The sequence below is a fragment of the Periplaneta americana genome, chromosome 10, assembly GCF_040183065.1.
Source record: "Periplaneta americana isolate PAMFEO1 chromosome 10, P.americana_PAMFEO1_priV1, whole genome shotgun sequence".
NCBI classification, from domain to species: Eukaryota; Metazoa; Arthropoda; class Insecta; order Blattodea; family Blattidae; genus Periplaneta; species Periplaneta americana.
The window spans coordinates 21,183,480-21,193,655 of record NC_091126.1 but is presented as its reverse complement, the minus strand read 5'-3'; the positions used below and the strand labels follow the sequence as shown (position 1 = coordinate 21,193,655).

Here is a 10,176-nt window from a genome sequence, read left to right as displayed (position 1 = left end):
GTACTAGTTTCCCAGTTACTGGGAGTAACATATGCGCGGACCTCAGTTTGCAGAGTAACAACTTATGTCTGTTAGAACTGTGGATTCTCATAGAAAGGCCGGCCCTTCGGCGGGGCAAGTGGGGCGGTCACCCCAGGCCCGCGCTTTGTGGGACTCGCTGCCGGAAAAAAAATTCAATCTGTCGACTACGTTCTTGTTATTATATTTAATGTGAGAAACTTAAAAATAAATAGCTAAGTGAATGTTGAGATAGCTTTTGTATACCTAACGAAATCAATTGTTGACTATAATGTTAATGTATGTGGATCAAATGTTGCACTGTTGTTGAAGGTTTAATTACCGGAGTATCCAGCTGCATGGCTCTAAGTTGATTGTTACCCTTGATTCTATTATTATTATTATTATTATCATCATCATCATCATTTTAAACAAATACACCTAAAAGAGCGCGGAATTAAAATTTGTACTATTGTAAATTCTCGTCTGCTTGCTTCAAACGGCAAGGAAAGAACGAAAATGGCGGAAGATTATACCCAGTATCTATAGAGCCTTAGGAAGTCCATAACGAAATCAGCAGCGAATGACAAGACGCACATGTTTAAATGTAGCCGAATTGCAACGTGATTGGCCGCCGGAAATAAGAGCGACGGGACTATAATATTATCCATGTTCCACACGGCCTTCGTGCAACAGTAGCCTATGTAGGATCGCGCAATTTAATTGTAAAAATCAAATTCCCTAATAAATCTGATATTAATTAGCTGTCCAATGATGGAGAATATGTTCATGGTGTCCTAACATAGTGTTAATTATTAATATACCGCGAAAAATATCTTTTGCTAATGTCATCGTTATTAAACTCTCCTAGGGTTATATGCATTATTTTTTACTAAAATCGATTCATTTTGAATTGCAGTTATTTACTGTACCCTTAATAGTAACCTACGAAAAATGGCTTTCGATGTCATAATACACTGAACAGCTGATTTAAAGACGATTCAAGGGCTTTGAAACATGTTCCCGAAGCAGATGAGCTGTTGAAACACTTGGAACAGTTGCCACTGGTGTTGTAAACATATTCCTATGAAACTGTTTCTTTGAAACTGTTATTTTGGAACAGCTTCGTTCATGGAACAGTTACAGTCGAAACTGTTTCTTAAAAAGAACAGTTTGTCCCATCTCTAAGGGAAATATATTCAAGTTGGAACAGTTATGTACACTGACGTTAAAAGTTAAATGGCTTAAATTTATCTCAATTTGAAATTTAATTCGATTAGTTATTTTACGACGATTTAGCAACTGCTAAGGTTATCTAGCGTCTGAGTGACATGACGGTGATATTGCTAACGAAATGAGTTGAGAGTCCAGAGCCGAAATTTACACAGGATTTTGTTCTTGATGGATTGAGGAAAAAACCCGAAAAAAAAAAAATAAAAAAGAAACTCAACCAGGTAACTTGTTCCAACCAGGAACAATTTTCTTATCGTGTAAGCGAACTTCCTAACCACGATTTGTTCGATATACAATTCTGATAATATTGTTCTATAATATATCAAATTTATATACGATATTTCCTTAATTACATAGAGTGAAGTGAATATTTTCAAACGATTTTATTTCACATACATTCATAGTGTTCTGCCCAAAGGCAGGTCTTTTACTGCAAACCCAGCATTCTCCAATATTTCATATTCTCTGCCTTGCCCTTCGTCTCCGCATATGATCCATATACTGTATCTTAATGTCTTCTATCATCTGATATCTTTTTCCCCTAACTGTCTTTTTAACGTTGAAAGACACATCATGCCATGTTTGCAGTTTTTTCTTGGAAAAGAGAAATTCGGTAGCTTCCGTTGCTTTCCGCACACCTCTCTCTTTCGCACGTTAAAAGATCCCAGGGGACCCAGGCGTGAGATAAGGTGAGTTGATTCGACTAATTAACCCCTCCGGACTTCACCGAAATTCACTGCAAGGGTTAGGTATCAGTTCTATCGGGGTTTCTGACCCAATCAGAGACCGAGAAATCCAAATTAGCCCTTTCCTCCTCTCTATTTCACGACACCAATAAATTAAGCTTCAAACTGAAATTATTCCACGAAAAAAAGTACGGCGTAGAATGTTATATGTAAATCATGACAAATATTAAGGCAAATTTTGATGTTTATGAGACAGGTTGCACAAATGTTGCTCCATAGTGCCTCAATAATAAAAATTTGCTATGTTTTTGTCAGTCCGCGAAAGATAAATTAACGTCTATTTCTTCATTTTATGTAAATATTTGAAAGTATATTTAATCGAAATTTCGGCAACAAATATTATTATTTGGTTTTGGAACTTTTAGGTTTTATTTTGATAACAGATAGCCTACAGACTGCAATAGTAGTCTTAAAGTGAGAAAGGCGTACGATGTTGAATAATTAAAAACTGGCAACTGATTAGGCACCAATTAATGTTCTGAGTTCAAGTTTTCTGTCTGTATTAAACTAAATACATATTTACTTAAAATGTTTCCAGGCAGGAGTCATATTTCTCCGGGAAATAACAGTTACAACGCAGTAGTATAGACCATAGAGTCCATTTTAAAGCTGAAGGGCCGTTTTCATAGACATTCTTAGCGCGGGCTTCCGGTGGATGATCAGCGAACTAATGTTTTTCGTATTCATAAACTAGTGTTAGCGATATATTATGATATGAATCCTGTACAAGTAATCAGTCGATAGTCGGGGCTAGTTTAGCACGCTCGTAGCGCGGGCTAGCGAAATGTCTATGAATAGCACCCAAAATTTTTTACTGCAGTTTAAAATGTAGTTCTAAGATTCCCGTAGCCTTTGAAGTGATTCTGGAGCTCTGTTCTTAAGGATTAAAATGTCCATTTAGTATTACTACTAGATATGATATTTCGCAGTTAATTGCAGTAAACTGTATTTCCCAAGACCTGAAAAGTTGCGTTATCTAAGAAAGGCTACCTTTTTTAACTGGGACACAACCCCGACCATGAACCCATTAAGTACAGCAGTTCCGAAGCATCCAAAAACAAATGTCAAGACACAGGAGTTATTCACTATAAAAATCTAAAATACCTAAGTGTTTTCAATTCCATGGTTCCCCTAATTTATTGTAAATGTTAGTGCTACAAAGTGTCTTATATTAACAATTTAAAGTGTTATTCTTAAAAAATTAAATATAGAAATTTTTCCAAACATGTTTGTTATAGATATCGGTAAGAAATTCTAGATCACGTAAAGAGGCTTTCTTTGTGGGTATGATACGTTATATTAAAAGTAAAACTCATGGTAATTTTATAAGTACTAACTTAATGGAGAAGTTTCAACGTTTGCTTGGTTCTGATGCAAAACGTAGGGAATTGCCTTCAACAGAGGCACCGATAATATTGATTTAATGTAGGTACACGCATATTGCTGCGTTAGCAATATAAATGCAACGTTCTGAGTTTGAAACTTTCACTCTACCGATTACGGTATTTTGTAACTTAGGAAGTTTGTTTGTAAAAGTCCATAACGTCTCTTGGAGACCATTTTCGTGTTTAAATTAGTTTTTCTCGTACGTTAATTTTGTTAACTTCTTTGCAAGAAAAATTTTCACAGCTCGTTACTATCAGAATCATGGCTGACACTGTCGACATATCTGCGGTAGAGTTGGAAATCCCTCTTGGAATTAATTATAAATTGCTTTACAGGTGACTAAGGGTACAAAGGTCACAAGATATTTTATTTAGCCTAGCTTCGAATATTCTGTCCGTTTTCTAAGTAGGCAATAGTGGACAAATGTACTTAATAGGTTTTTTAATTCTCAAACTTAACTTTTCACATCGAAAAAAGAGAAGAAATACTTGTAAAATGAATAAAATATCCCATACTTTAAAAATTAAGTACAATAAAAGGTTAATCTACAGTACAGTGAAACTTCCCAATAGCGGACACCGCCGGGGAAAAATTAAATGTCCGTTATTGAGAAGTGTCCGCTATTTAGAAAATCGTTAGTAGCCTATGTAAACAGTACAATAAAATTTCTCATATATATTCAATATTATATTTTACGGTACAGTAGACGGTGAGATTGTTTACAGTATTCATCCAGAAAGAAATCGTACCAGTAAATGTTTTGTAAATGAAATAAATATCAGTCACTGTACCACTTCACCTTACACAAAGAAATCTAGAATTGCATTCTCAGTGTATGATTTTAAAATAACATCCTTGTTTTTTTCAAAATTTCACTAACCTGAGTTTTTCCCACATTAAACTTTGTGGCCAGCTCACGAACACTTAATTTCTCCTTCTCACTATGCTTTACAATATCCACTTTCTCTTTTACTGACAAACGTTTACGTTTTTGTGGCATTTTTAATGTGACTGTACTTCCGATCAATCAACTTGACAAACTAAGAAAGTACGGACTGCTCACGTACAGTATCACAACTATAGCCCCGTCGCTCTAATTTCCGGCAGCCAATCAGGTTGCAGGTCGGCTACATTTTAACGAGTGCGTCTTGTGATTCGCTAATGAAGATGTAAAGCATTTCCTAAGGCTCGATAAATACTTAATATAATCGTCCGCCATTTTGGCTCTTTCGTTGGCGTTCGCAGAAAGCACAAAAGGACGTTATTTGCCGCTCAATTATTTGTTGAATTACAGTGCGTTTGATTTATTATCATAGGAGCTACGACACGATAATGTTTAACGGTGTGGCAAATAGATCCTTCGTCTGGTAGCTCGGCAACGAAAGAACAAAAATGGCGAACGATACTATCTACCTAGACTTTATAGAGCCTGGACTTCCTAAGACGTAAGCAAAGAGGAGGAGTCACGCCGGGAATAACAGCGTCGCGACTATAACAACTGTGCTGCTTACCTTCAATGAAGTACAAGAACGTTCAAATGCACGATAATGATTGTTGCAAAGAATTCCGTTAGTATTCCGTTATTATTCCGTTAAATTTACAACCGTCTTTTTCTTTTTTTTTCACGCTGTTCGTTATTTTGAAGTTTTAATTGTTGTTTTGGGAGATACATTTCAGTGTCCGCGTCCGTTATTGAGAATGTCCGCTATTTGGAAGAATTTTATCATAAGGGCCAATGCTATTTTGCAGGGGAATTTTAAAATGTCCGCTATTGGGAAGTGTCCGTTAAGGGAAGTTTCACTGTATATACAAAAACAATAAATTAATTGTAGTACAATTAACAAACACCGCGGTTTTAGTTGGTTGGGGTTTTCCGAGGTTTTCCCCAACCAAAAGGCAAATGCCGGGTAATATTTTGGCGAATCCTCGGACCTCACCTCATCTCGCCAAAATATTGTAAAAAATTGCACAAAATTGTAAAAATTGTAGAAAATTACTAAATTGTAAAACTGTAAAACTTCGTAAAAATTGTAAAATTTTGACTTGTTCCACATCTTAAAGCTTCATTGCTCATGTAATATCTATGGACTAAAATGAATGAATGAATGAATGAATGAGTGCGACAAAAATTCACTAGGTCTCGTTCGGGTATGATCTCTAATACACATCACGAAATTCAGATGTTGGTAACTGCTCAATTACAAATTTGTCTGAATTCTCTTTATGCTGTAAACCACGTTTTTCCGTTATATGTGGCAGTTTTGAAAACATGACAGCTTCAGTGATGCGTTTTAATTTAGCTATATCTTCTGTATCAAATTTAATTGTGCATGTCTCATGAACTCATGAGTTAACAGAGTGCAATGAAAGCCGAGCTGAAAGTTCGCTCTCCACAGAGATGCAGCGCGAGGTTTTTATATTAAATTTAAAACCCTGCGAACACCGAGATGTTCATATTAAATAAAGAAAAACACAACCCGACGTCGAGTCTTAATTGAGTAATTCAATAAATGTTAGGGGAGAAAAAAAAAAAAGAAAGCGTCATTCAAGTTGTGTCAGGTTACGCATTTGGCTAAACTCTCACTCGGTACAAAAACTAAAGCAGTGTAACTCTATTAAATTTTCAGCGTCTGAGCCATTATTATGATAATGTATATTACAGCACAGTGTTAATTAGAGCAAATATGTCTTTTTATCTGTATCCAAAACGGTTACTTAAATAAAATAATCTGCTGTTTTGAAATTATTATACAAAGCCGTCGTCGTAGTGGTATTAGCTTTGCTTTGCACGGTAGAGTTAAGACTATAAGTTCTTCTCTCCCATTCAATCAGGTTTTAAACGTTAAAATGAAACACGTGACACATAAACATAGAAATACTACTACGATGGCATCACAGCCCAAAGTCGAGCCTTAGCCTCCTCAATTTTCTTCCTCCAACTCTCCCTGTCCTGTGCTAATCTCCTCCAGGCAGTTGTTCCGAGATAGTCTTGAGAATCGATCGTTACCGCATCTATCCATCTATTTTTGGGTCTTCCAATTGGTCTTTTACCATGTATTTTCCCTTCTAAGATCTTCTTTGCTATTCTGTTCCCTTCCATCCGATAGACATGTCCGGCCCATTCAAGCCTCCTTAATTTGATGAAAGTAACAATATCAAAACTTCTGTATAATTTATATAGCTCGTTATTATAACGTATTCTCCAGTGCATATTTTCTTGCACCGGTCCAAAAATTCTTCTGAGTATTTTGCGTTCAAATATACCTAGTTTAGCTTCTGTCTCCTTCGATAATGTCCAAGTTTCGCTTGCATAACAGAGAATACTTCTAATAATTGTTTTGTATATTTCAAGTTTTGTTTCCGTGTGCACACAGTTGGATTTCAATATTGCGCTTAATGCAAAATAGGCCTTATTGGCTGCAGTGATTCGACTCTGTACTTCAATTAATTCGTTATTGTTACTTGTCATTACTGTTCCAAGATATTTAAACTTCTCAGTTTCTTCAAACATGTTTATCGTCAGATTAGGAGGGTTGTATATATTCTGTTTATTTCTTATTTGTGTCATCCGTTTGGTTTTACTTGCATTAATCTGCAACCCGATTTTAGCGGCTCCTTGTTCCAGGTCTTTATACACTTCTTCCATTGCTGTCAACGACCGTCCCATAACATCCAAGTCATCTGCGTATCCTACTATTTGAACGCTTTTGTAAACTAAAGTGCTATTAGGATCTATGCCTGTCTGTGTTATCACCCAATGTAAAGCAAGATTGAAGAGCATTGGTGCTAGAGCATCCCCTTGTTTCACCCCATTATCAATATTAAATTGTTCTGTTGAACCACCATATATCTTCACTTGAGCCATGGTTTCTGCTATGGTCATCTTGACGAGTCTGATTATCTTTGGATGTATCCCTTGATGAATCATAATTTTGTATAATCCTTGTCTAGTAATGCTGTCATAAGCTGTTCTGAAATTTACAAACAAATGGTATAAGTTGATATTATGCTCCCAGAACTTTTCTGTCATGCCTTTAACAGTGTAAATTTGATCTATGGTCGACCTTCCTGCACGGAAGCCGGCATGGTACTCGCCTATGATATTCTCGTAGTATTTCTCCAACAACATAGAATTACATTACATAAAATAAAGCGGACAATATTGCATGTACCAGAATTAATCACACAAGATTATATATATAATCGTCGGCCTGGGTAGCGTAGTCGGTATAGCGCTGGCCTTCTGTGCTCGAGGTTGCAGGTTCGATCCTGACCAGGTCGATGGCATTTAAGTGTGCTTAAATGCGACAGGCTCATGTCAGTAGATTTACTGACATGTAAAAGAACTCCCGCGGGACAAAATTCTGGCACACCGACTGATGTAACTTCGGCAGTTGCGAGCGCCTTTAAACCATAATTTTTAAATTTATATACGTATAATCTTATGTGTTTAATTCTGATAATGCAATATTGCCAACTTTATTTGCATGTGCCAATAATAGACGCACTCAATTCATAACGAGAATATAAACGAACTGAATAGGCAGTTAGTGGATGAATATTAAAACTCATTGTCTTGTTTCAATTTACATCTTTCAGGCACCTCGAAAGTTGACTGGACAGTTAGTGGATGAATATTCTTGTTTCCATGACATCTTTCAGAAATTGTTGTTAGAGGAGAAAAGTTCGCTCAGACGCCGGGGATCGAAACCGGGCCTTGGTTCTACGCACCAAGCGCTCTAACCTAGGACCAAAAAATTAATCTTTACCTATATCTTTCAGAGAGTTTACTACACAGTTAACGGATGAATATTCAAACTTCGTTGCCTTGTTTCCATGACATCTTTCGGGGACCTCCGAATTGTGTTGTGAATGCTGAAGTCGATGGTTTCTTGCTGACTGCTTTTTCATTGGAGGTATTCTTTTGATGATCTTCACGAAGCTCAGTCATTTGTTTCAGTACCAATGCATTATATTTGTCAAGTGAATTTTTAGCGCACAGTATTTTAATCGACCTAACTTCTGAAAACTGCAAACAGCTATTTACGAAAAATTTCTTCATAAATCGTGATCTTTTTAGATGACTTTATTCTAGCTGCATGCAGTTGCCTACTGAACATTTCTTTTATATATGTTGCGCGATTCCTAAATATGGCTGTTGTTCCACCTGCATCTATAAAAAATAAGGTACCTGATATACAGAGTGATTCACGAGGAAAGGTAAACAAATTTGGGATGTGAATTCTGAAGTCATTCTGAGTCAAAAAGTTCCGTTCTCGAATGGTTACGGAGATATGGCTCTTTGATTTCACAAAAACTTCTGGGATCGTATTGTACTAACTCGCATTTAGAGACAGATAAAGGGCAAATTTAAAGATAATATTCACGTATGTATATATACCTAATATTCTAGAGGCCGGGAGTGGATGTTTTCGCACATTTCCAAAGGTACCTTCTTCTGCTTCAATGCCCTGTTGCGCTCGGGCGTGAATCGCGCTCATTGCTAGGGAGAGTTGCACGTGGCTGTTCTTTATGCGGCGTGCAGCATCCAAAATATGGTCGATTAGAGCTTTTCTGGTTTTCACCTTCCTTTGGTATACCAAGCCTTTCATCCAACCCCATAGACAGTAAATACTCTTCGATATGGTACTCTTCTTTTCGGAAAGCGTCGTTCATATTCAGCGGCGGCACGCAAGGAGCTTCCATCGCATAAACCATAAACATACACAATGTCGGCGTATTCTGCAGTCGAAAATTTACGAGGCGTCTTGAAAAACATAACTTAATTCCGATAACTGTACCTGTATAACTACTGTACTATAAGTAGCTGATTGAACTGCTGTGAACTGATAAGCGATAGTGTATTTGTGTTATGCTCGGGATCTGTGTCATTACATCAGATAAGGGCAGGCGATTGGACATTTGTAATGCCCCATCACTTGGTTTATGAAGTGAATGAACTTATCCACGTCGCTCACAATGCAGATTCCAATGATACGTCATTCATTGCGATCCTTAACTTTGTCTCACATCTCACGTCAGCAGCATATGGTAACGTCTGATTCACATTGGGGCAAGACTTTTACCAAAAAAAAATGCATCTAGCTCTGCCTTCGTTCGAAAGCGGACCAATGTTCATACGAACTTTTTCACTCAAAATGGCCTAAGATATTATATACTGAATTCTTTACCTTTCCTCGTGAATCACCCTGTATAGTAGCAATTCCAGTGACTTTGAATATCTATTGTATTGAAACGAAACACAGTTTCGCAAGTAATACCTATTCGTGAAAATAGTATGAGAGAAATTATCTGTAGCACCTCATTTTAGAGCGTATGAAATCTGGAGTAGATTTCAGTAAAGGGAGAACACCAATTTAGGTTCCCTACTCTCGCCTGGAGCGTGTCTTGGGTGAGGGTGTATTGTATTTACTGGTTTGCATATGCATGAGAACTCGGCTGACTGGAAATTTCATATTCGGTGAGGAATCATTCCGTTTTTGGGTTTAAAGTGGATGATGGATAAAATTCTGAATAATAATAATAAGTGAACTTAAGTACAGTTACTAAATTCTCATGTTTCTGTTTTAAAGGAGTAAAAACAACCGACGATAAGCAAAATATTGAATAAATTATTTAATTCTGTAATTTTTTTCAATGCAATTTAATTTATTAGCTCATTAAACATTCAAGTAATAGGCTTCGTCACATTTTATACATTTGAAAAACACAAAATATAAATAAAAACTAATTCAAGCAATAAAAAATAATTAAAACAATTCACACACGATGCATTATTACTAACAAAATATAA

General features: G+C 36.5%; 2 protein-coding genes across 2 annotated transcripts in view; one reads left to right on the top strand and one right to left on the bottom strand.

Moving 5' to 3' along the window:
* LOC138707517 (uncharacterized) overlaps positions 1-10,176 on the bottom strand; it is a 636,564-nt gene that overhangs the window by 5,229 nt on the left and 621,159 nt on the right. The window lies entirely within an intron of this gene.
* The window catches only part of LOC138707518 (uncharacterized), a 267,699-nt gene that overhangs the window by 233,419 nt on the left and 24,104 nt on the right, over positions 1-10,176 (top strand). The gene's annotated exons all lie outside the window — the stretch shown is intronic.